Raw genomic sequence first — 20476 nt, 5'->3', positions numbered from 1 at the left:
CCTTGCAGAACTAACAGAAGTACAAAAAAAGGAAAGGTAGTATCAGTTTATAGTGATAAGAAAATAAATCAGTATGAGGTCAGAATGCTTCCTGTGCAAAGATCTGTTGAATTACAAGATCCCATTTCAAATACTTATTATTCTAACCATACCCACGCTTTCAAAAAATACTGTAAGTAGTTTAAAGAAATACTTAAATGACACATATGTCCATATTGAGAATGTAATTAATGTCAAAGGAGGGTGCAATATGAGACCTGAATAGTGCATTGTTGCTCATTCAGTGCTGGTGATGTGGATGACTGAGTCCAAAGACACCTGTATTCTGCATCCACAGAAAATATGCAGACTCTATGCTGCTTTTTTCTTTACACCAACAAAAAAAAAAAAAAAAAAACAGAGAGGAAAAACTTACACTCCAAATCACTGTGGGTCAATATGACCATGTAAACACAGTAACCATTAAAAAATCTGCTATAGTGCCTTTAGCTGGAGTTACTTAATAAAGAGTGAAATATACTGTAAAAAGCTTTCTGTTTTGGAAGTTTCCAACTGGTTTCCAAGTGATAACAGAAATATTTCAGATATGAATTGCTATCAGAGGAGGTGCATTCTTGAGGTCTTCACAACTACAGGGGTATACTTTCCTGATGATGAACACGTACAACTCTCATTAAAATTAAGGCAAACAGCCTGTTTAAAACTGTGATGCCCTTATCATTTGCTAACATAATTTCTTGTAATGTGTGACTGTTGCTAAAAATATAAAAGGTAGAATCTGAGAAATAGGAAAGTATTTCAAATTAGATTCAAACTCCACCTCCAATGCCCAGTACAACAACTCTTGTTTGTGGCATAGTAGAAATGGAGACTTTGTTGGCCTTATAATCCTTTGAGAGGCAAAGCAGAATGCAGTTTTGAATAAATGCTGGAGAACAAGTACTACGGGAGCATCAGCACAGTCTGGGGAAGATTATCTCCTAAAGACTGTCCAGATTGGTTCCACATATTAAAAAACAATCTAAATGTGATGTATAATGACTGTCATGATGAGTGACTTTCTTTTCTGTGTAGCAAAGCTGATAAGGTGGTAGCATTCATACCAAATGTCCAAATGATATATTTTGTGCTTTAACCTTCTCAGTGGCTTTATTTCCATGAAGAATTGTGGTGTACTCCAGTGAACTTGAAAAGTTACTGACCAAACCGGACTTGGCCCAGAAAAAGTGCATAAGCACCTGCTTAACTTTGAAAATAGCTCCAAACCACTATTGCACTAATTTACATCCTGTTTAAAGGGATTGCTTGCAGATCATCTGCAATCTTTGTAACAGGAGACAGTCTGAAGAAATAAGAGAAGAACTGGAACAAAGCCAAGGCGACTCTGGATGTTACCACAGATAAGCAGCATACTTCAGCTGTCCAACTGGCAGTCAGTTGTAGAGAAGACCAGCTACACTACCACTAGCAGCAGTGGTTTACTGCTGGTTGAACTCTGCACTTTGATGTAAGATAATATAAATGACTCTGTTTATGCCTAAGCATATGGATATGGGAGCAATTTGCAAAGAGCAGAGGCATGTGGACACTTAAGTTGTAGTAGAACGGATCGGAAAAGCTTGCTGTGCTTTTTTGTATTTTAGCCAGCCACTACAAATATTCAAGTACATAGTAACATAGTGACCCTTATCTTTCTTAATGGGGTGTCTGTTGTTTCTTCCGTGGAATCTGGGGCATGCAGCTATAGAGTTCTACATAAAAATTGGATAGCATCAGTGAAACTTGTACAAACACATATAAACAAACCGTGAATTTTTCTAGACCTTTATAGAACAAAGAGACAGATTTGGCACTTTGTCTATAATCACCAGAGTAAGATTTTTATTCTTTAATCCTTTGAATGTTGAAGTAATAGCTAAAATATAAAAAAAAAGCTGTGGAGCATCTTTAAGGCTAATTTTACTTGGCTTTAAGGAGTTCAATGAACTCCAGTGCTTGAAAGGATTAATAGTTCAATTTATAATCAATTTAATTATCTTTTCTGAAATTGATATTATTTCATAGACACTCAGTGCTACAGCTGTTAATACCTTGATGACTATAGCTTCATCACCCTTCCTGTGTTTTCTGTGGTAAGTTATCTTTCTAGGAAGAAAAAAAATGTGTTAGCCTTCAATATGGATAAAATCTCTTGTATTTACATTAGCAATTTACATTCCATGGGAGTTAAAATAAGCTGGATATTCACTAATTGTTTGGTTTAATAAAAAACAATTCTTATTTGTCAGGAATTATCAGAGAGTTCTATCACAGTTATAAGAGAGAGACGATGTTTATAATGAAAGCTAATGAAGGCATCTCAGAAAAAAGATGATACTTTGGGCAAGAATTGGAGCCAAAGATCTCAACCGTTGGTACCTACAGCTGTGTGTTTAGTGACAATATTTTATTGACTGAAGGGCACAAAACTTTTGATGGGATTTGTCCATGAGAGTCAATGGAATGCTTTTGGAAGACTGCAATCAATATTCATTCCCACAAACCACAAGTGAATTGAAATGCTAGCATTCATATGGATTCATAGGCAAGGGTGGTTTGTAGCTCTTCCAGAACAGCTCCCAGTGAAATTAACTTTGTTCAGGTAAGGATGCCAGAACTTGGCCGCTTGTAGTCTGTATGATACTTAAGTGAATTGGAAGTGAATTTGCATGTATGTACATATAAAAATATTCCTGGGTGTTATCAGGGATGAGACTTGGTTCTTGCACAATGACGTTGGATTACTTTTAGAGAAGATAACATTGAGTCTGTGTTTAATATTTCATTTTTTTACTTAATTTTTAAAATGTCTTTGATAACATTGAGTATTGGCATTCTTTTGGTTAAATACCAAACAGAACCTTTTATCACAGAGATTGCACTGAACAGAAAATGAAGACCATACCGTAGATTGCATATAGGTCTTCATATGGAAACTTTATGTGCAGCTAACCTGTGTCCACTGTGTCTACTGTACATTGCAGAAGGTAAGAATGTGCAGCTAGAAAAATTTAGTGGTCTCTGAGCTGCATATTCTTAATTTGTGAAGCTTTACATAGCAATGCAATGTTTGTTACTTGCTAGCAGCTGGTATCATCTGCCAGCTCTGCATAGATTCCCCTCTATTTTCTGCTACGAGTCACAGATGTCTATCCTCTATGAGTCACACCTGCAGGACTTGAAACATCTTTTAAGTGGAAGATGTGTTCAAACTTGAACACGTAAATGAGAAGGCATAAAAGCTACTCTTGTTTAAGATTTTAGAAAATTTTTCTTCAACTTCTGAGGAGACAAAAATGTATTTTAGTAGTCTTTACATTATATTAGCTTATTAAGGGTTCTCAGCTCTGTTCCTGCATGTGTGTGTATAAATATAATCCTTGCATGACTGTACACCATAGATACTATACTTGTGTGTGTGTGTTAGTCTATATGCATAACACAGCCTGAATATATCTTGCCTGTAGTTTCAGTAGTGCCTTACTAAGTGTAGGACACAGTTCTTTCAAAAAGGGGACAGCAGTTAGAGTGAAATGAAAAATTTTATATCCTCACACCATCATGTATAACACTAAATGCTGCCAAACAGCATTACTTACACATTCTCTATTTGTCTTCAGGAGCATATAACTGTCTGAAGCATTTTTGAACTAGAATAATTTTTCCATCCCCATCTGAACTAAACAAAAAGAGAAAAGCCGTTTTAAGTAGGAAATGACCAAAAATGTGGTCATTCTTTCAGTTAAAAACATCTTTAGCTTTACTGTAGCCATGGCTACAATAAGATAGCCAGGATTTTGAGGTGCAGCTGTAGTTGCTATTGATTAGTTGTGTCTGATAGCAGTAAGTGGTTTAAGGATGTCACAGGTTGACTTTTTCACACAGAGTTAGTTCAGGCAACACACAAAGGAATTTTTGTTAATGGCTCCTGTGCTGTATATTGCACAATGGGATGGTACCTGCCTCTTGCATTGTGCACTTATCTGTCAGATGTCTTGCTGTACAACCTTGGTTACAGGCTGCTGTCAGTAACATAGGAACCTATGGAGGAAAATCTTTTTACTGAAAGATTTCTCACATTCTTTCCGATCTTCATCATGATGAGATAATTAAGAAGTATTTGCGGATCAAAGCTGTAGCCCAAGACAGGGTAAATGCCTCTTAAATTATGTCCTGCTACTCTTTATTTGAATATAGATGCTCTGCATGTGTATTAGGAACAACAAATTGGTTAACAGCTTCCTGTAGTCTGCTGATAAAGAGGGCAGGATTGGCTCTCACTTTCACTATACTTAATTCAAAGATGCATAGGTTCAAATGCAAACTGAGTATCTCTGGATTTACTTTCTGTCTTTGAAAAAAATCTCATACAGTTAAGCTGAGCAGGTACAAGTAGTTGAGAGTGGGGAGCTCTCATTAAGACAATGATAAAGTTCTGAGCTTAGGTACTCAAAAATCAAATTCCAAAAATTTGAGTTTCTTTTGTAGCACTAGTGCAGCCAAGTTATACATATCTATTTTTGAATCTTTTTTTCCCCCTAGAAATATGTGATAAATAAATAAATAAATAAATGAAATTTAATAATATAAGTATAAAATACATAAGATAAGTGAAGTTTGCTCAAACAAAACAGTTGGATTTCATTGTAAATTTAATTATAAGAATGACATTATTTTACCATCTTACTCAGCCTGTAATAGGAATGATTGTGATACATTTTATGCTATGGGGATAATATTTACTGATGCAAAAAAGTTATTACCACATCCTGGAAGTTAATTCAGCAACAAGATACAAATTATGGAGCAATTATTCCTGGGGTGTTGCTCAGCACCCAGCTGAAGGCCAAACATTATCACAGTATCTATGCATAAATTTACCGCACAGTAATTATAGTCACTAGCCATTTCAGTATAGGATTGTTTACAGAGTATAGATGAAATGTTTAAAATAAAATGCGCATCATTTTGCTATGAAAAGAACCTCATAATAAAATCAGATCAGCAACAGCAAAAAGTGCTGTTTTACTTAATTTATTCATACCATTTATCTTTATTCAGACTGATGAAAGCTAGGACTTAAGGCCAGAAGCCCACTTCACTGAGAACCATTCTGAGTGTTTGCTAGTATAATGAGAGGCTGCAAATACACAGCATGTTTATGTGTCCAGACAAAGTCCTCCTTTTATTTTGTTCCTAGAATTTTAGGATTCCAGTGTTGTGACTTAAAACAAAACTTTAAAAAAGAACCTCACCAGTTATATTAAAGGAAAACATCTCATGTTCTTGGATAAGAAACAGAAAGTCTTACAGATTTTTCTGAGCTAACTACTGACTTCTTTGATTTCAGCAATTCAGTAAATTGCTTATCTGCAACTTCTTTTTAAAATTAGATTTACTAATACATTTATAAGGCAGTTTAAAGATAAATAACATTTGGATGAATAGTTTCACCGTTGTATTTTATTAGAAATGCATAAAGAAGCAAGAGACTCATGAAAACTGGACAGAGTAATAACTTACACATAAAAAAGGTTTGTCACATTTTCTTCAATCTCTGCAGAAAAACTATGCTTGTCTTTCAGAGTACACCTAGCAACATCTCCATCAAGCCAATTTTGTTAGTCACTGTAATAAAACAGTTAACAATAGGATTTATAATGGAACATGATAGTGAGCTTGATGGGGAGCAACTTTAACTTCTGCCATCGGTTCTTTTACTTTTCCTTTAACCTGCACCCAGTCTTCAATCACATGGGTAATTTAGCAAATCTGAGAGACAGCAAACCTTGAAAGTTTGCTGGGAGAACTCCAGAATTCATAAAGTGAAACCATGCCTCCTTCAGTATGACTAACATATGGTCTTAGCAAATTTCACCAATTCTGTATAAAAGGAGTAGCTCCAGAAAATGTTTCTGTTGTTCTTTCAGTTACTCTGTTGGCTCTCAGTATGGCAGTGACTGTTGTTAGGATTTCGTTCTATCTGAATTGCTAGTATAATGCTAGCAATTTTTATTTCTACAAAAGGAGATGATTTTAGATGCATAACTTCACTGTTAGATTTCCAGTGCTGTCTTCCCAAAATAGGCATCACACATCTTATTAGTGATGATAGGAAATCAAATTTTCTTTGCGTGACAGGGAGATATAATGCATTATTGGCTTTATTTCTCTTTAAAAACATTTTCCAGTCATAAAATCCTGTATCAACATCCACTGAACAGCACTACAATTCTATTTAATACTGAACTCCGTACAATTCCAAAAGCTTTAACACACTGTGGATAATCCATTTCTGTTTAGAGTTACAGTGCTTATGGAAAATGAGTCAGAAATGCTGTTATACAATTGCTAGATTAAGTTGTTAAATACAGGGGGATCTATTCTCTTGCACTGTCTTGAATAACCAGAATTACATCTCTGACTGTACATACCAGTAGTTCATAAAAGCACTTCTGTTCATTAACTTAAATCCTAGCAGACAGCCTCTGGTTTTAAAAGCCATCTGGTGGCTGATAAGAAATGTAAAATCTTATCTTCTTTCCTAAGGCCAGTGGATCACAGCCAAATGGAGGATGAAAGCTCCAAAAATGCCACCATCTTGGTTGTAATCTGCTGTTCCATGGGGTCACTGGATCTGAGATTAACAATGCATTGAGAATGTCACGGGGAGGTTGGGTGGGAGAGGAGATGACCAATTATCTTTGCTAAGCAACCTTTTTTTTCCTGCTTCTGTTTAGGAGGACATAATTTAAAGGCAGTTGGAAAGACTGCCATTTGCTGTACTATTGGGTAAAGACTATACTTTCAGGTTGAGTGGAAAGTTTGAAAGCAGCACTTGGGAATTAAACTATTCAGTTGCCACAGGTATATTTTAGTTGAAAAATGAGTGCAGTTACACCAGCTTTGGTAAAAGACTATTATCTGATGCCACTTCCTTTTTATATCAGAATTCATTTATGTCCTAATTGATTTCATAGATTCATAGAATGGCTTGAGTTGGAAGAGACATTTAAAGGTCATCTAGTCCAGCCCCCCTGCAGTGCGCAGGGACATCTTCAACTAGATCAGGTTGCTCAGAGCCCCATCCAACCTGACCTTGAATGTTTCCAAGGATGAGGCATCTACCACCTCTTTGGGCAACCTGTTCCAGTGTTTCACCACCCTCATCGTAAAAAATGTCTTCCTTCTATCTAGCCTGAATCTACCCTCTTTTAGTTTAAAACCATTACCCCGTGTCCTATCACTACAGGCTCTATTAAAAAGTCTGTCCCCATCTTTCTTACAAGCACCTTTTAAATATTTAAAGCTGCAATAAGGTCTTGCCGCAACTTTCTCTTCTCTAGGTCAAAAAACCCCAACTCTCTCAGCCTTTCCTCATAGGTGAGATGTTCCATCCCTCTGATCATTTTTGTGGCCCTCCTCTGAACCATCTCCAACAGATCCATGTCCTTCCTGTGCTGAGGACTCCAGAGCTGGATAGAGTACTCCAGGTGGGGTCTCACTAGAGCAGAGTAGAGGGGCAGAATTACCTCCCTCGACCTACTGGCCACGCTTCTTTTGACGCAGCCCAGGATACGGGTGGCTTTCTGGGCTGCCAGTGGACATTGCTGGCTCATGTCCACCAGTGCCCTCAAGTCCTTCTCCACAGGGCTGCTCTCAATCCTTTCATCTCTCAGCCTGTATTGGTACTAGTGGTTGCCCTGACCCAGGTGCAGGACCTTGCACTTGGCCTTGTTGAACTTCATGAGTTCACATGGGCTACTTCTTGAGCTTGTCCAGGTCCCTCTGGACGGCATCCCATCCCTCAGGTGTGTCAACCGCACCACTCAGCTTGGTGTTGTCTGTAAACTTGCTGAGGGTGCACTAGATCCCAGTGTCTATGTCATTGAAGAAGATATTAAACAGTATTGGTCCCAATATGGACCACTGAGGGACACCACTTGCCACCAGTTTCCATCTGGACATTGAGCCATTGACCACTACTCTCTGGATGCGACCATCCAGCCAATTCTTTGTCCACTGAACAGTCCATCCGTCAAACCCATATCTCTCCAATTTAGAGAGAAGGATGTTGTGGGGGACCGTGTCAAAGGCCTTACAGAAATCCAGATGGATGACATCTGTAGCTCTTCCCTTGTCCACTGGTGTAGTCACTCCATCGTAGAAGGCCACTACATTGGTCAGGCAAGACTTGCCCTTGGTGAAGACGTGCTGGCTGTCTTGAATCACTCCCCTGTCTTCCATGTGTCTTAACATGTGCCTTCTAGGAGAATCTGTTCCATGATCTTCCCAGGCACAGAGGTGAGGCTGACAGGTCGGTGGTTCCCAGGGTCCTCCTTTCTACCCTTTTTAAAAATGAGTGCCACGTTTCCCTTTTTCCAGTCACCAAGGACTTCACTTGACTACCATGACTTTTCAAATATCATGGAGAGTGGCTTGGCAACTACATCAGCCAATTCCCTCAGGATGCTGGGATGCATCTTGCTGAGCCCCATAGACTTATGTATGTTCAGGCTCCTCAGGTGGTCTTGAACCTGATCTTCTTGTACAGTGGGAGGGACTTTGCTCCCCCCAGGCCCTGCCTTGTGGTCCATCCACTCAAGAGGTGTGGGAAGGCCAGTGCCAGTGAAGACGGAGGTAAAAAATTGTTAAGTACCTCAGCCTTCTCCTTGTCTGTTGTTACCAGTTTGCCAATTGTGTTCACTGGAGTGGTACACTTTCTTTGACGATTTCTTTTCCTTTTCTGGCTGACATACCTATAGAAGCCCTTCTTGTTATTCTTTGCATCCCTTGCCAAGTTCAGCTCCAGCCGTGCCTTGGCCTTCCTGACTCCAGTACTACGCAACCAGGCAGCGGCCCTGTGCTCTTCCCAGGATACCTGTCCTTGCTTCCACTGCCTGTGCATTTCCTTCTTGCCGTTTAGTTTGACCAGTAGGTCTCAACTCATCCATGCTGGTCTCTTGCCTTCCTTTCCTGATTTCTTACACCTGGGGATCAAGAGCTGTTGCACTCTATGGAAAGCACCCTTAAAAATCTGCTAGCTCTGCTCCGCTCCCTTGTCCCTGAGGGCAGTTTCCCAGGGCGTTCTATTGACTAACTCCTTGAACAGCTGGAATTTTTTTTCCTAAAATTCAGGGTCCTGACTTTGCTCTTTGCCTGATCATTATCCCTCAGGACTGTGAACTCCAGTGCACAATCACTGCAGCCTAGGCTGGTTCCCTTTGTTGTCTCGATCTCTAATTCTGACCCATAAGCTTTCAACCCGCTCTTGGCTATTCTTCAGAGAAGCTCTTCACAATCTATCCATTTCTTGACATAGAGAGCAACCCCTCCACCCCTCCTTCCTCGCCTGTCACTTCTGAACAGCCTGTAGCCATCGATAGCCGTACTCCAGTCATGGGATTTGTCCCATCAAGTTTCAGTAATGGCAACTAGGTTGTAGCTTTCTAGTAGCTTCCAACTGCACTCCAACAATGGCTTCCAATTTCTCCTGTTTGTTACCCATGCTGCCTGCATTGGTGTAGAGACACTTCAGCTGGGCTGTCGGCTGTGTCACCGTTTTAGAGGAACACACCTTAACTCCTTTGAGGTACTTCACCTGTGTTCTCTTGTTGGCTCTTATTACCTCAGGAGCCACTGGCTTATCTCTGTAAGACTTCAAGCATGCTCCAGTGTATGTAGCACACGTCAGAGCAACAGGCTAAGGGCCCTCACTAGCACCCTGTCCCTCTAACCTTGGTGTGTCACCTCATGGCTTGTCAAGGGCAAGCCTGATATTATCTCCTTCCCCCTTCAAGTCTAGTTTAAAGCTCTCTCAATAAGATTCACTAGCTCGTGAGCAAAGACCTTTTTTCCCCCTTGAGAAAGACAAATCCCATCCAATGCCAGCAGGCCCAGTGTGGGTGGACCATCCGATTATCAAAAAAACCCAAATTCTGGTGGTGACACCAGCCATGGAGCTATGTGTTAATAGACTGGGTATATTGTCACTAGTAACAGTGCACATGATGCTAGCTGGCATGTCAGAAATGAGGGACTTCTGAAACATTTTATTCACCTGCTCTAAGTAAGCCACAGGGCTAGGGCATAAGTCAGCGTTCACTTACGTATAGCTCTGGAACAAATCTGAAGAACAAAAAATGTTTTGTGGGAGATTGGATCAAACTTAAAACAAAAACTAGTTTCTGAATAGAACATGCCAGCGTTGTCTTTTCAATAAGTTTGATGACTAGCTGGAACAAAATAACAAACTTTGAAAAAATGAAAGTGTCAAAAAAAATGAAATCAGCTGTTACAGTGAGCCACTTGTTACAAGATACCTAAGAAAAATAACCTTACTGTATTCTTTGAGCTCCAAAAACCACTAGGTGTAGAGGCATCCAAATATTATTTTTCTGAACTCTCTATGTGCATCCCAGATGTTAACATAATTTTTGGGAAGCCTATGATTCAGTATTAGAGGAACGTGCATGTGTGGAACAAACAGACATACTCATTTTTTATCTGGTTTTCACATTGGCATGGAGCAAGTGGTAGTTCTTTAGACTTTCAGTTCTTAGAAATCTCCGTCAAGCTATAAGCCTTTCATTTTTGGTTTTTTTTTTGAAGTTTTTGCCTAGTTGCTGTTTAATATCAGCTTGTTCCAGGGTCACAGGAAGGGGGTAGGAGATTTCTTACTATGGTCCTGCTCGCTGTGGGAGTGGTCCTTGGATCAGATCCTCTGCTGTATATATTCTCCATTTACATCAACCACATCTGTCACAGCTCCAAAGTCTCTTCTTACAGTGTCTTTCCCTCATTTCCATCTTCCCCTGTAATTTCGAATCCCTACCCTTTGATTTAAGCACAAAAGTTTTGGGAGTTTTATGTTGTGGGTTTCTTAACTCTGTCCTCTGTTACATCCAGTCCCATTTCTAATCAAATTGAATCCAGTTGGTAAGTAAGTCACATGTAAAAGCTAACTGCTGTAGCTTTTCAATCTGGTGCTCTTCAGTGCCAACTTACATAACCAAAGTGCATTTATAATGCAGGAGTACAGGGTCTAGCCTTTGATTCTTACAGGACACTGTGCTAACCTGACCCAAGATTTAAATTCTGCATGCAGCAGTCCTTCCTCCTCCAAACAGCTCTAGTCAGACAGTCTATATGAAGGAAATAAAGCCTAATAACAGAAGTGCTCACATCAATTTTTTTGGCCTCTTGAGCAATCATTTGCTACTGGTCATACTTTCGCATATTCTTTCCCACCAAATTGACTGCTATGGACTATATAAATGACTGGGGACTAACAGCAGAAGTGGTTTCTTCTTTTCAGCACTTTGGACATCACTGCCTTCAACACAACTCGAGCTACCATTATGTCTTTGAGTCTTGAAACCTGTGTCCCTGGGTTCAGTGGAATCCAAAGGTTTGTGATTCCATGGAGACTGGAATTAAATTCCTTGCTTGGCCATTGGCTTTCCGTGTAACCTTGGATCATAGGATGAGTCATGCTATTTCTCCGTGCTTCCATTCATTTAAATACAATGGGAAAAACAGTCCACAGAAATCACAGGACAACAGAGGCTGGCAGGAGGGGAGCTCTCCAGCCCCAACCCCTGCCCAGAGCAAGCTCAGCCATGGGGTCAGCCTGGGCTGCTCAGGGCTTCACCCAGTCAGGGCATGAAACCCCCCAAGGTTGGAGGCAGCCCCTCCATGGGCCCCAGACCCACTGCTAGGCTGTCCTCATGGGGAAAAAGCTTCTCCTTATCTCCAGCCCAAGCCTCTCATGTTTCAGCTTGTGCTCCTGCTTCTCGCCCTCCCACCATGCAATGCTGCTAAGAGCTCAGTTGCGCCTCCTTTATTCCCTCCTGCCAATGCCAGGGATGCTGTAGGGTGCCCCCAAAGCCATCCCTTCTCCCAGCTGAACCAGCCCTGGTCCCACAGTCTCTTCTTGCAGGACAAGGGCTCCAGCCCCACTGCCTTGGTGGCATCCCCTCACCTCCCACCAGTTCTGTCCAGATTGAAAAGGTAGCATGGCAGTTGATGAAATAAAATCAGTAGGTGGTTAGATGTTATGGTGATAAGGTATGCATGATGGCTAGGATGGGAAGAATTTGCCAGACATGAAAGTGGCAATAATGACACAGTTATCACAGCCATTATAGTCTCATGCTCCACAAAACTGACCTGAATACCACCAGCTTGTTTAATTGCACTATCTAGTGAAAGAAAAAAGAGGATATGTTTCCCCTTAAACCTATCCAAACAGATTTTATATTTGGTATTCAGTAAGGATTTCTTTCTTACTGTATCAATGTTTTTCTTCAAGGTGACCAAAGAATAGATAAAAGTTTTATAAAAGAAAGGAATAGGAATGCTGGAGATGAGATTTTTTTTCTCTGACCAGTGCTCTGCCTTATTAATATGCTTACCAAGTGACCTTGCTCGACAGCTAATTCCTTATGGTGAGTCACATCTTATTTTTCTCACTGACATATCAGCACTCAATAAAAGGATGAAGGCCAGAGCATATGTGCAGCACTCAAGTACCACACAAACCTTATTTCAAGAGCTTAAATGAAACTAAATAAGTTTGCAGACATGGTGCTGGCCATCTACATTTGGGTTAATCTAACCCTCAGTGTGTGGACAGTCTCACAGACCCTTTTGAGGGGATTCCTCAGCTGCCTCTCTCAGGCTGAATCTTCAAGCACATCCCTCGGAGGAGGAGAACCCTTCCTTTCCTCCCTCACTTCAGAAAATTCCCCCCAGCAAACAAACAACCCCCAGCCCTTTCCTTCTCTCTCCCACCCCCAGATACCATAAATGTTATGACAAGTTTGAGGAGACATTTGTCTGCAGTGACTGACTGGTCCTTGCTAGGAAGGAACCCTTTCCCATCTGGGTTCAGTCTCTCCAGTTGGGGTCTGGAGCTTTTCAGTGCTGGAGATGAATAGTGAAGTATAATGTGTGTTGGATATTGTGGCAAGAATGTAAACATTTTTCAGTTACATTTTGAGGAATTTGAGTCCAGCCTCAGTCCCCGGGCACAACAGTGAGAAAACTCTTTCCAGTTGTACTACTGTAGGCAGTAACCCAACTGAACAGTGCTTTGACAGCCCTGTGACTCTCGTTCTCAGCTTCATGTTGGTGCTGGATGCTTGCCACTGGAAACAGAAATGTAACTTTATCACTTGACTCCAGGAAAATTCTCCCCTGTGCCATATGGGGAAAATATACAGGACCAGCTGGGGAAGCCCTTGTTCAGAGGGAAGAGAATGCCTTGATACAGCATGAGACAGGTGGGGAACAGGAGCTGTGAGAAAAAGAGCACAAAGGAGAAAGGTAAAAGATTTATTTCTGAACACAATGATGGGGGTAGGACACAAAAGAAAATGACAATAAATTAATGGGAATTCTGAAATGTCCAGATATAAAACATCTGACACCAGTTTGTACAAAGATTTCAATTCCAGATATGGAAAGGAATTGTAGGAAAGAAAGAGAAAATCTCAGTAACAGATTTGTAGAAACCAGAGGTAACAGATGCTCTGGAGCTCACCCAGCCTATTTTCCCAAGCAGTGGGACCATTCTCTTTTCAAACATTCCTTACATTTCAAACAGAAGTTAAGGTGAAATGTGGATTTGACCCATTCAGTCCTTTTCCCTTGTCCTTTCTGGAAGCCGAAAAAGGGTGGTGGGAGAAGCCTTTGCTACCTCTGAGTAAATCTGGAGTGTCTTCAGGAGCAAGGGCATGGCTCCAGCTCATGTGGCTGCTTGCCAGATTCATCAGTGGGTCCTGGGAGGTGTTCACAGATAACTGTTCTGGACCTCCTTGCCTGGCAATAACAGCGAAACAGCACTATCATGTTTCAACAAGGTTATGCAAAAAGCAAGGGGTAGGAAAACTCCGGAGTAGGGTAGGGTTTAGGCCCTTCATCAGTACCTGATTTCTGTAATGTGGCCATATACAGACTGTCCTGGTGCTACTTTCTTTGATGTCCTTCTCTCCACTCCCTATTTTCAACTGCCTTCAAGGTTTTCATCCTTCACTTCAAGACTCTTGCCAGCTATTCACATCATCTGCCTCTTATCAGGCTTCTGGTGATGAGGTGCATGACTGCTTTTCTGTGAGTATCCTCAGTTAGTCCTAGTCACACCGAATCTGAAAGCAGAGGGAGCTGATGGCCACCTCCATGAAGTGTAGCCCCACTACTATTCATGAAGATGCAAAGAAGGAAAACATCTTAAATTTGGCCTCATTAACAGAAATAGACAGTGACTGACATTTTGAATGAAGGAAAATTAGGACATTCAAAGTCAGGAATTATAGAATCATAGAATCATAGAATTGTTTAGGTTGGAAAAGACCTTTAAGATCATCAAGTCCAACCGTTAACCTAGCGCTGCCAAGTCCACCACTAAACCATGTCCCTAAGCACCACATCTACACGTCTTTTAAATACCTCCAGGGGTGGGGATTCAACCACTTCCCTGGGAAGCCTGTTCCAGTGCCTGACTACCCTTTCAGTGAAGACGTTTTTCCTAATATCCAGCCAAACCTGCCCTGGCACAACTTGACCCCATTTCCTCTTGTCTTTTCACTTGTTACTTGGGAGAAGAGACTGACCTCTGCCTCACTAAAACCTCCTTTCAAGTAGTTGTAGAGAGTGAGAAGGTCTCCCCTCAGCCTCTTCTTCTCCAGCCTAAACAACTCCAGCTCCCTCAACCGTTCATCATATGACTTGTCCTCCAGACCCTTCACCAGCTTTGTTGCCCTTCTTTGGACTTGCTCTAGCATCTCAATGTCCTTCTTGAAGTGAGGGGCTCAAAACTGAACACAGTATTTGAGGTGTGGTCTCACCAGTGCCAAGGACAGGGGGATGATCACTTCCCTAATCCTGCTGGCCACACTATTTCTGATGCAAGCCAGGATGCTATTGGCCTCCTTGGCCACCCGGGCACACTGATGGCTTATAGGATCATATGAAACTTTAATTAAGAACACATATTGCAACATTCATAATAAAACTGTGGGAGCTGGCAAGGCTGGTTGGGTTTATGCTACCAGCAGCATATATCCCTTGCAGTGTAATAGCTAGCAGCAAACAGAGAAGAATCACAGAGCAGGGCACATAGGCTCCTGAAGTGTAGCACTGAGGAGTTTCAGCGTGTGGCTAGGGGTACCAAGTTGCAGGGAAAGACTTCTGGGCTTGAAAACTTTTGTATGGGTGGGCAGGTGGAAGAAGAGGAGACAGATATTCTTAGATGGAGAGGTTGCCTGATACAAGGTGAAATGCACAGTATACTTAACAGGTTAATAGTTGCTCATAGACGTTCCACGGAAAGAATTCTAGTCTGGCTTCAAAACCAGCTCAGTGATCAGCCTTAAAGTCTGTTTTTCTAGGTTGCAATTGTTAGCTTGTAAACAGGGGACACCATGAGGTTATCCTGCAGATATAGCTTATCAGTGAGTGTGTTTGGTGTAATCCTTGTCTATCATCTCTTGAAAGCTTACCTCTACTTCTGCTCTGATATATATTAGCAAATGCTATACTATGGAACAGTTTCTTTCTAAGCTGTCACCAATTTAAAGTGAGCTTTCCAATGTAAAGTCCACAACATTTCTGTGTTCACTTCTACATAATCAGGCTTCAGGTTATATATAGAAACAGAGATACTTACAGAAATCAGATTCTGAATTCACATAACAGACAACTGATGATAGACAGGTAGGTGTGTGCATTCAGTCAAAGAACAGGATCAGCCTTTTGTAGTGCATACTAACAAATACAGCTGATGAGCTTGATTTGTACTGCATAAACAAAATTCAGCTGTAAATCCCTTATCCTTTATTTCCCCTCTCCTCAGCTAGCTTAAGGAAGTCTAAATTTCTGAATTTATATAACTTATTGAAAACTGTTCAATTGGTTTGAAGATTTTTAAAAATTGCTTAGTCAAACTCTGCAGATGAAGGGATTTATTTGACTCATTCAGCCTTTATTTTGATGTTATCCATTGCATTTAGAAGAAATACTCGTTTTACATTGGCCTCAAGTGACAGCATGAAAGTGAAAAAGTTAGATTGGTTGTTTTCCCAAAAGCAATTCAGGCATTTGAATGCTAATTTCTTTATCATTCAGGTTTTTTAATTTCTTTAGATTCAATATAGCAGATTATTTTCAGTGGGTCTGAAGTGTTTCACACATAAAGACACAGAAAAGAATTTTGTGCATTTGCATTGCTGAGCCTATCTATAGGTTTTCACCTATCTGTGTGTAAGAATATTTGCTCATGCAAACAGGAGATTATTCGTAATACAACATTTCTGGAATTCACATTAGCCATTAAAAAATCAGCCTGCTCAAAGGAAGTTTTGGAGAAGAAATTAATGTGAAGGGGAAAAAAAAATTAAAGATTATATTGAGCAACAGTGAATTATAGGCCTACTTAAGCATATGCACAAGAGCTAGAGGATGAAACTTTTGTAATTTTTCAGCTCATTTAATCTGAAAGGCCCACATTCCAAGTTACATAGCCAGAGTTAACATCTGCAGTTTGGTTGGTACATGCCTTTGGTGCTGGCATTAGCCCTGTGACCACAGTGGCTTCTATTCCTCAGCTCTTTTAGTGGCTTGGCATCTTTCATATTCCCTCAGGCTCCATGGTAGAGCAAGCGGACACCCACACTGGATGCCAAGAGAGTCATCTTAATGAATGACATATTACGAGCCTTGTGAAAGTAATTTGCTTTGCTCCGTGGTGTAGTTGGCTAACTTCCTATTACTGAAGGTTCAGGCTAAATCCAGCACTAAAGCTATGCAAATTTGTGCCTTTTGGGCAACATATCACAGAAACAAGTCTTATTCAAAGTAATTCTTGCCTTTATTTTCTAGAAGGAAACTTACATGTTACACTGGTTTGGGGAATAACTATCTACTATCCCATGTTACGGGTAATGAATTCACATCTAAAGACTTTGCATTTTTATAGCAAGGTATATCTTTTATGAAATGTACAACAAAGATTCTGATAAAATCTTATTTTCTGGTCTATGATTTGATGAGGACTGCTATTAGCTGTCAGACGTTGACAGTTAAAGAGCTGAGAGCACAAGGCAGGCAGCTCACCCTTCCTATGCCTTACTTTTCCTTTCTCTCTTCACAGAGCATCATCTGAACGCAACAATTCTGTGACATGAACAAATATGTGTCCTGTAAGCACTCAATACTTCTACAGCTAAGAATGAGCAATATTTTCTGCTCAAAACTCCTGTTTCAGTCACTTAGTACTTTGATGAAACATTCACCTTTTAGCTTTTCTAGCTTTGCCTGAAAAACCCGCCTGCTGCCTTTGCTCGCTAGCCCCTGATTCTTCTGAAAAGCACATGCATCAGAGGGGAGAGCTGTATGTATATACAAGAAACTACTTTTTTCTGTCAAGAACATTAGGCATGGAAACAGACTCCGTGGAAGGTCCAGTGGGGGCCTGAAGATAGAAATGGACTTTGATTTGACTGAACCCTGAAGCTCTGAGTATAGCATTCAGCGCTGCTTGTTGTGTACATGTTTCCCAGTCAGCTCACACTGTGTGCATCTGAGGAGTGCTGAGCTGTGCCTACATATGAAGCCAATTTAGCTGGGTAGTGAAAGTGTAAAGAAGTTCTGTGAGGTGAAGCCACGACGTTCATCTTGTTCATTCCTGAGGGCATGATAGGAAAGACTGCTGCGCCCTTCAGGCTAAATTGTACCCAGGCTATGACCTGAAGGCATCATGATGCAAAAGAAGTTATTTTTTAGTTTACTTTAGAGTAAAAGTTTCTCCTTCATTTAACTCTGTAGTTTAAACTTGCCTTAAAACTGAAATTTAAACATCACAGAATTGCTGTCCTAGTGTCGTAGTGATTATTGTAAGATTTGTCGAAGTTCATGCATGATTAAAATGTCATTATTCTTTTAGTTACAAGGGTTTTTTTAATACCATGCTTCCCTCCCTCCTACCCCAACACAGGTTTTCTGAAGCATGTTTATTCAAAGCCATGTTAAATAACTTGTCGACTCTCTGGCACCCAATTTAATGGGAAAATGATTTATCCTTGAATGTCTGAGCAGTTGAGTGGACAAGAATGGGAAACAAGTAAGGCAAGGACTAATCGCTACCCGTGAAATAGTATGGGGAGCCCACATCTCTGCCATTAAAGGCGTCAGAATATTCTGGAGGAAGGACAGAAGTAGGAGTGATGTTGACCCCATGCTTCACAAAATGATTCTGAGTCAGTCCTGTGGCATTCTTCTGGGATTCATTGCTGATTCCACAGGCATAGCATTAAGGTAAGCATTCAGTTTGGAGGGAGGGTAGTTAACAGCCCTTTCAAGAATAACATGAAGTGACAGTGATTGTGCCATGCCGTCAGCTGCCAGAAAGAGTTTCAGTACAGAGCGTTGTACAACACTCAGTAAAGAACGTTGTATACACCTCAGTAAAATAACTCGTGCACTCATTGAAGAACTAATGAATGAGCATCAGCAGGTCCAAAATTCACAACTAAATGCATGGTGGTGGAAGGTAGACACTGCTTTTCTTGTAACTCAAATTTACTTTTTAGAAAAAAGTAGAGTTAGTTCCACTTTCCCCACTGTTATGTGAAATAGTCATTTTTAAATATAGACTTAGTAACATTATACAGGGCCATAAAATCAAACCCATGTAAATATTAGTAGTGCTGAAACCATTTTGTCCTAGGAGCTGCCTGTAGTTTAGCTGTACCACTAATATACAAGGGTCTGAATGGAGACATATGGTCACCATGAGCTTGGATATTTAATTTTGAGATGACACTTCTATTAATCCATCTGAAAAGGGGGAAGCTACCATATAACTGGTTGCAATTAGCCAAACCACAATTTTTCTCTAACTAATTCACTCTAAACCAAAAGCCAAAATGGTATTTTAGAATTACAACATCACTCCCAGATTTACATTGCCTGATGAATTCCCAAGGTTAAGATTCAAGCCATACTGTAGAACTAACCCTCAATTATACCTTTTTAGAGAGGAAGATCAGTGGCAGGTGGTGCCCGTTATAAAAGCCTCATTAAAACACCTTCTGTTTGAATATCACAAAAGGGAGTCAGCAGATGGAGGTACAGCTCCACATGGTAGCCTTACCTCAAATGAGAGTTTCACCTGACACTTTGGGGACAGCAGATTTTTTTTCCTCCAACTAACAAGCCACTGAGATTCACGAGAGGATATATTAGGATTAATTGCACTTGATCACTAATCCATTGTAATGCCATATGCTAAAAACGTTGTTCATTGTCAAGCCTAGAGACAGGTAGGGCCCCTCTGGTAATGTAAACTGTCCCCATTTCCACAGAGCTAATCTAATTTCACCTCTTTACAGACCTCAGATTCCAGTAAAGATACTTAACTCTTCCTGCTTTGTCTCCTGATGCATTTTTGAATGGTAGCAAATCTGATATAGAAGCTAATGATGCTGAAAACTGCTGACTAATTGGAAAATGATTTTTCCTGGTGCTGCTTGCTGAAATGAGCAAAATATTGAAAGGGTATTTACTCTATTGTGTGTTCAGCCTGTTGGTTCAAAGAGCCAGCTCTTCCCTCATGAGCCACACAGTTTAACTTCTCACACTTCCTCCCCCTGCTAGTCCCAAAACACATTTGAAGAATATGTGATTTACTAGATGAGAACAATTGGCAGGCTAAACCATGTGAGTAAAGTTTGTTTCTTAGAGGAGGCGTTGTTACCTTGCACAGCCCTTGGAATGGGAGGATTTTTTCAGTGGCTTGGCTTTGGGATTGATCCAAACCATTACGTGCCAAACAGTGTAATCAGAGAATTTTTCGTAGTTCTGTTGTGTGTTTTGTGTTAAGCTACTTTAAAAATTGCCACCCACCAAGCTTGTTTCTTAAATCAAGGAGGTCATTCTTATTTAATATGTGGTGTGTGTATTTGTGAGAGGCAGATAGCTGCATTGAATTCACATATTTTTTACCAAGTGATATGTAGCATCCCATGTCCCAGAAGCAAAAAAAACCCCTGTAGTTTTTGTAGCAATTTTACTAACTATTCAGGGCCAAAAGATGTTTTCATACTAATCTGATTTGAGGGTTGGTCTACTCAAATTGAGAGAGTAAGAAATGAGTCAGGATTTTGGTGTATAATATCTCATCTTGTGCTACCTTCTTAAGATTACTCTATACTTACAAAATGCCTTCTATTCCAGAAGGGACTCCAAGTGTATTGCCAGCTGTATGCACTTAAAGATCAAATCAACCACCACTGAAATGCACCCATCTCTGGGGTAGAACACAGCAACTCCTCCATTCCAGAAAAAGCAAAACACTGGTTTTAGGAGGAGGAAGTAAAAAATAACTGCTCCAACTGCAGTTCCAAGGGAAATTATGCTGGCAGAGTATAATTACCCT

The sequence above is a fragment of the Platalea leucorodia genome, assembly GCF_965183815.1.
Source record: "Platalea leucorodia genome assembly, chromosome: Z".
NCBI lineage: Eukaryota > Metazoa > Chordata > Aves > Pelecaniformes > Threskiornithidae > Platalea > Platalea leucorodia.
Note: the sequence above shows the minus strand (reverse complement) of the source record.